The sequence below is a fragment of the Lipotes vexillifer genome, unplaced genomic scaffold (genome assembly GCF_000442215.2).
Source record: "Lipotes vexillifer unplaced genomic scaffold, Lipotes_vexillifer_v1.1 scaffold589, whole genome shotgun sequence".
NCBI classification, from domain to species: domain Eukaryota; kingdom Metazoa; phylum Chordata; class Mammalia; order Artiodactyla; family Lipotidae; genus Lipotes; species Lipotes vexillifer.
In genome coordinates, this window is record NW_006796123.1 from 1,205,110 (window position 1) to 1,211,878 (window position 6,769).

The 6,769-nt window shown below is 46.2% G+C and overlaps 1 protein-coding gene across 1 annotated transcript in view; it reads left to right on the forward strand.

The window, feature by feature from the left end:
• INHBA (inhibin subunit beta A) overlaps nucleotides 1–6,769 on the forward strand; it is a 10,766-nt gene that overhangs the window by 501 nt on the left and 3,496 nt on the right.

Sequence of the window (6,769 nt, forward strand, 5' to 3'; positions counted from 1 at the left end):
CTTGCCCTCCGGGGGTACCCTGGCGGGCAAGGTCAGGAGTTCTTAGGGGACGGCAGGGGAGGGGGAGAGGACCGCACGGAGCCGGGCTCCTGGGCTGAGCCCCGGCAGGAGGTGGCTAGGTCACACTTGCGTATCTCAGCCAGTCGCCCGGGAGGAAAAGCTCTCGGCCGGATCTGCAGCAGGAAGCCGCTCTGAGAGAGGTTCCCTCGGCCTGCCGGGGAAACCAGATCAGAGCAGCCCGGAGGAAAGCCGGGGCATTTTCGGGTGCTGGCCGGGGGGAGGGGGTGTCGGGGGGAGCCTGGAGGCTTCCGGACCCCATCCCAAGTTTTTACTGGGGGGAGGGGAGGGGCGGCGAGCGCGGGATCGGGGCGGCATGGCACAGATGAAGTCATTGTCTTAAAAACAACCCCTTTTCTTAAAAAAAAAATCCAGTCAGGGGCCACATCCGAGAAGCAGGGCATATTAGTGACAGTCATTTTGACCTTTAGAAATTCTGCCTGTAAGAGCACAGCATCACATTCTAGGCAGCGAAAAGCAACTTTGGCGGCTGGGGGGTTAGGGAACAGATGACATTGAACCAGCAGTCCCTTTCGGAGCACTGACTTTTGCTCTCTGAACCAAAAAAAAAGAAAAGAAAAATAAAGAAAAAAAAAGAGTTTTGTTCTCTGTAAAGTTACTAAGAGCTCTCGGCCAAGGAATGCAACCTTGACAAAGTGCTCTCAGATACTACGCTGAGCGCTCCCTCAATCCTTAAGAGGAAGAACTTTAATAAATAGATTCTCATCGTTGGCTCAGGACCGAGCTAACCTGTTGCTGAAGAAAAAAATTACCTGTCAAAAGGGCGGGCCGGAGACCCTGGGGGCCAGGTTATTTTTACAGTTAGGTGACCCAGATCCTTTTGCCAGCCTACAAGCCCCCGCATGCTGCCCAGGCACACAGATGTGTTAATTTCATGTTACTTTCTTGGTAATGCCCGGCTAAAGAACTGTCTCCCTTGCCAAATCCATTTGAAAGGAATGCCATTGTTTTGTTTGGTGGAGCATATGGCCAGTAAAGTATGTGCCGGGACTCCCAGCATTGCTGTTTAAAAGTTTGCCGCAGTAGTATAAACAATTAAGGCAACACTCAATTTCCAGTCCTGAAAACCTGTTGACTCAGATGTTATATTTCCAAGAAAACCATGAGAGACCTGGGCATCCTTCTGGGGGAGATAGCTTGCAGGCTTGCTGGCTTCCTGTAGGAAAAGCCCTGGTGTCCTGCGGGCAGTTTAGCTGTCTCACCAGAAGCTTCTTTCTTTTCAAGAATGTCTGACTTCCTTCGCTTAAAGCTTTTTTTTTTGGATGCAGCTGCAAAGGACATGATACTTTTGACTTTATCTTGTGAAGCTTATTGAGTGGAAAAAGGCAGGTTGGAGTTTTTGAGTTGCCACCCAGTTTTTCTCAACCATTCCTGGGGTCCTGAGCAGGGAATGGGGATTCCAGTGGTCTAGGGACTGCTTCTCCTGCCACAGAGGGACCCTATATATGTTTCTATATACCAATTGCCACACAGAATGGCCTTAATTGCAGCTCTTCCTCAATTGGCTTTTCCCACATCATATGACTAGGTAGACCTCTGCCTTTGGCCACTTTTAACTCGACGCCTGATGCTAGCAATATGCCCACTTTCTGGCTTCTCTGACTTGTGTAGCAAATCACTCTCTTGGCATTGAGAGATTTTGCAGTAAAAGAATTTGACTTTTTACCTTCTTTCTTACTTATGGCCCTCATCTCAGTGCCAATCTTTTTCTCAGTTATATGAAATCTCGTCATTTTTAAAAAGATCTTTTCTGGTAGGTGTTTAGTTTGAAAGAAATTGAGCTACTTTTTGAAAAGGTGGATTCATTTGACTCACATGTTGACTAAAGTTTAAGGTCTGTACTGCAAAAGTCCTCCTGGTTGAGTTTACAAGTTGGCTTTGGGTGAGCCGCTGGATTCTTAGAAAAGGTTTATGACGCGCTTGCTTGTTCTCGTTTGAGAAGTTTCACGCCTCAACTCTAAGTCGATTTTGTATGATTTCACAAAAACGACTGCTCTGTGGACAATCTACTCTCCAAATAGAGTAAGTACCATGTGAGTATTTTGCTGTTCTTTTGCTGACCCAGGAAAGGCATTTATCTTCAGGATGACTGTAGTGAATATACGAAAATACCGTGTTACTTTTGGAACAATTCAACCTTAGCAATGCTCAAACGACGTCAAACGTCAAACGTCTGGGGGGGGGGCGGGTAGCAAAGGGCATTCATTTTTCTTTTCTTTAGAAACTGTTCTGTACAGCATAGAATCCAGTCAGTAAGTCATCTGTCACCTGCATGCATGTCACAGATGTTCACCCCTAGATGCATCCTTCGGCCTCAAGATTCCTCATTTGGGGATTCCTGTTTAATTGTGGCCTCTGCTCATCAGGATGGTTGAATAAGGCCAAGACATGGCCACCGCAGTTGAGGAACTCCAAAAACTCAAGTGCCAGGAACTTGTTGAACTGAGTCTGTCCCCTTGTGCTTAGGTGGAAAGCACCCCATCTTCGTAAAGCTGATATGAGTTGTTATTGACTAAGCAGCGAATCCTTGCCCTCAGGCTCTCTGACATGTATTCCCACAAACAAAAATGATTTTCAAGTCTGTCACCCCAGATTGCTCACCGAGGTGACTGTATTCTTTGCAAGGCTGGCAACAGAATAATCCTCTGTTGTTTACTTTAACACCTTAAAGGAAAGGAGGAAGAGATGGGTAGGGCCAAGCCAACTCTCACCATAATTGTCACTGAAGTCAAAATCACTGGTCTTCTTAATCTTCTTCTTAATTTCTCTCTCTTTTTTTTCATTTGTGACAATAGCTGGTCAAAAGCACCCTTGAGCCCTCCACCCTTGTATCCTTGAGTCCTCCTATGAGGCCAAATTTATACTCTGATTCTGGTAATGAAGTTAGCAATTGATAGCACTTGTTGAAGAATGGATAGGCGAAGAAAGACAAATCAAGCACCAGGAAATAGAAAATGCTCACATAGCCCAGCCATGTGGGTTTGAAAGCAACACATAAAGCTCCTCCCTTGGAAGATACTAGGTACAGAAGCTTTGAGTTAGAAATGTACACAAATGTTCCCAAACAGGGGTCGAAGGCAGCTTGCTGGGATGACTATTTTCCTCCACCCCAAGAAAGCCGTCTCAAGGTGGAGTTGACTCCCATCACCCCACGCCAGTCTTCTGAACTTGCCTGGGAGTTCACCCTCACTGGAGGGTGTCTTTAGGGGTTACACACTTTCTTCGCGGAATAATGGGAAATGATCGGCCACAAGAGGGCGCATTCCAAAGACTTTTGCTCCTTAACGAGTTAATCTTTTAGGGAAACACAATTTCACCTACTGGAAGCCCTAGCCTGAATCGCCCTAATCTTGGTGATTATCAGCTAACCCCTCCTTCCTATCATTCTGCAGGAAAAGTTAGGATTTTATGGGTTGGGAGGGACATGACTACTACCTGTAACATTTTAAATGAGACAGAAGGAAAGGAAATGGGAATTCTAGTGTTACATGTGAACATTCCGGAGCTCTATGGAAGACAGAGGAATGATAAATTTCAGAAGCAAACAAAGCAGAGCGGGGAGAAATGTGACCATGAATCATCAGCAATACTGCTTTGCTCACACATCTCTCCCTAATACGGCCGCCTGGGCTTTTACAAAAAAAACCTCTTCCATCTCCCCTGATGTGGTTGCCTAGTTGTCCTGTCTTATCAACGGCTTTCAACAGCGACAAATGACAAGTGACTTCGAACAGGGAGGAGAAAGTCTATTTACTTAACACCTTGTGGGAACAGAGCTTATGGCTTTGGAGTATGTGTTTGTTTCTGAACCGGGAGTGTTAGAGAGAAATGGTTGGGAAAAGATGTGAAAAGAGACGTGTTAGTGGTTTGGGCCGGTGGAGGAGGTGCATTGGGGTCGGGGTGTGGGTAGAGCGTCAGGGTAGAAATGCAGTTTTCATATTTGGTGAGCCAGGAATCGTACCTTCCCAGGACTTTTCCTGAAAACACGTATTCGTCTTGCCCCCTCTTCTGCTAAAACATACTCAGGCACCATCTCTTAGCTGTAGTTCAGAATGCTTCCTACCCAACTGATTTCCTAGCTCCAAAATCCATAGTGTAAGAGTTCTCAGGAACTTTGAAAGAAGTCTCTGAAAGACTGTGGGTTGAACCTTCAGAATTTTTTTCTACTTCTTTTAGGAAACTAAAATCCCTTTCTCTCTGAATATTTAAACCTTTTCATCGCCCTTAAACGAAAGATGCAGGAATGTGGCTTAGTATTTACAATTCAATAGCACATCCTAAGAAAAGATATTCAGGCTAAAAAAATAATCAAAAGCTAATTTATAACCGAACTTGTAGTTCTGCTACAGGCAAGACCCTCTCCTGTAGGTTAAAGGAGGCATAACCTTTAAGGCCTCACTGGCTGCTTTTTGCAGAAACCCCTGGAAACAGTCCAAATGCAAAATTAGTGCTTCAGGGAACACACATGGTAGCTCTGTATTCTCCCACCAATGACTATACCACGTCTAGGCACAGGGAAACCTTGGTGAAGGACGGAAAATTAAAGTCATAGTCGCGTTTTACGCCGAGGCTTCCCTCCACCCGCCATGGTGACTTTAACTTCTCCATAAACAACAAGGTTCTTTACATTAACATTAGGGATGTAATCATTACCCACATGGAGAAGGGCAGCATACTTTGAGCAGGACCCCGGTGAGGAAAAAACCATATCAAAAATGAAACACTGCTTGTTACTATTGCTTATTTCACTGGAGTTGTTCAGGCGCCCGTGAACCTGAGATGCTGGAGGGGGGCTGTGGGAAGGATGTGCAGCATTTTGTATCCTGATGTGGGCGGAGGGGAACAGCCAGGAGCTTGGCCGCTTAACCCTTGGCATGCCGGTTCAGTGAGTGAGTTCTTAAAAACACTTGAAAAATTCTGAAAGCACAAAAGCAAAGGAAAACGTGCTTTCAGGTGTTTTCCCCTTCCAGCCTTCCAAAGTCTTTCCTCCCATCCGGCAACATTTCTGAGGTGTTCCCTATGAGGTGCAGTAGTCATCCCTCCTACCCATTTTCAGGCCCTTTTTTCCCTCTCCCTTGGGTATGTGTCCACCGAGCTCAAGAGAGGTTTAAGTGATGAAATATTATCACCCACATGCGCTTGCGTGGGACTTTCTTAGTGAATTACTCAGGCGGAGCAGGCTGTGATACAAGCGTTGCTCACAAGCCTCGGGAGAGAAAAAATAGCACAGAGGATGAAAAGAATATTATCAGAGAGTAGGTAATGAAAGGTTAGCAAAGCCTCCAGCGATATCTAGATAGGTAGGTAACAGTGTAGGAACCCAGTGCACACCTGTATACGCTGAAGCTGTATCACAAAGCACTATGGGAAGACTTCCATTCCGTGATTTTATAGCAGGAGATATTTAAGTCAAACCTGAAACTGACTAGCAATTGATCCTAAACACCTCAGCCTTAGGCAACCTCCTTCCATTTTTCGAGTTGCTGTGCGTAGAGATTTGAGGCTTGGAGCAGCCTGAAAGCATCACTGCAGTATAGCCATCTGTCTCAGGTAAAACACAGATAAAGCAAATATAATCAAGTGACTACTTATATTTTTCATGCCTAAGAAATTTGAGGGTTGTAATATCTTTCTGAGACCTACAGCCCTGGTATATATGAATTCCATCCAGCGTCTAGCTGTCTCATTCTCCCAACCCCCTTCTGCAATGAAAGCTAGATGTAAAAGAAAAAAAATATGCACTGCTTAATAAGTCAGAATACAATAGAACTTTGAAAATGTACCTGCATGTAAGGTAGACATTAGGAAGCCTTGAATCTCTCTCTTCCCCCCGTTCTCCTGAGCATTATGGCAACAGCATTTTCGTGAAATTGGATCTCAGTTTTATTTTTTTCCCTGATAAAACCTCATGCAATATACAAATAGCAGTTCCAGAAATGGACACCAGGAGAAGGAGGCGACAGGCATGTCAATTAGTAGGGGGAAAATCCAAATGTCAGAAATATGGGGGAGAGATCCGTACGCAGGCAGTGGAGGCAAGTACAGGGAACCGAGTCTCTCTGCTCAGATCATTAAACCGATGCATATTTCAGCACGGTGCCTCTTTCCCAGTACGCAGGCGATGCCATGCAGTTAATTACCAGCCAGGACCAGGATGAAAGTCATTTTATGATGACTCTCTGATCCTAATATAACAGCACCTGACAGATTGAGCCCCCTCTAATGAGTACTCTCTTTGTACAATCCTCTCTCAGGAACACTAAATCATTTGCTTCCAAGTAAGGCTGCCTGTGAAGAAGGGGCGGAGGCATATCTTGCATTAGAAACCAGCTCTTGTGAAATGAGGGGCCGCCCTGTAGGCTGTTCCTGGAAGCAAGGGGCCTCGGCCTCGCTGACCCTCCAAAGGCAATTGGCACGCGCTGTCACTTGTCCAGGTCGGCCACTGAGCATCTCACCACCTGCTCCCAGCATGTGTAGACTTCTCTGGATTTTATTCCAGGAAAGTCCAGTGTGGGTGGGTCCACCCTGACGCCTGGACCCTCTCTTTACCCGGGGACCGTCTCCCTTCACCCTCAGCGCCCCGCTGGCAAACATGGGTAACAGCAGAGCAGAGCCTGTGGGAATGAGTTACGTCAAACGCAGAGGGCTCCCCCAGCCTGGGGACGGACAGACTCTCCCGTTTCGCACTCTT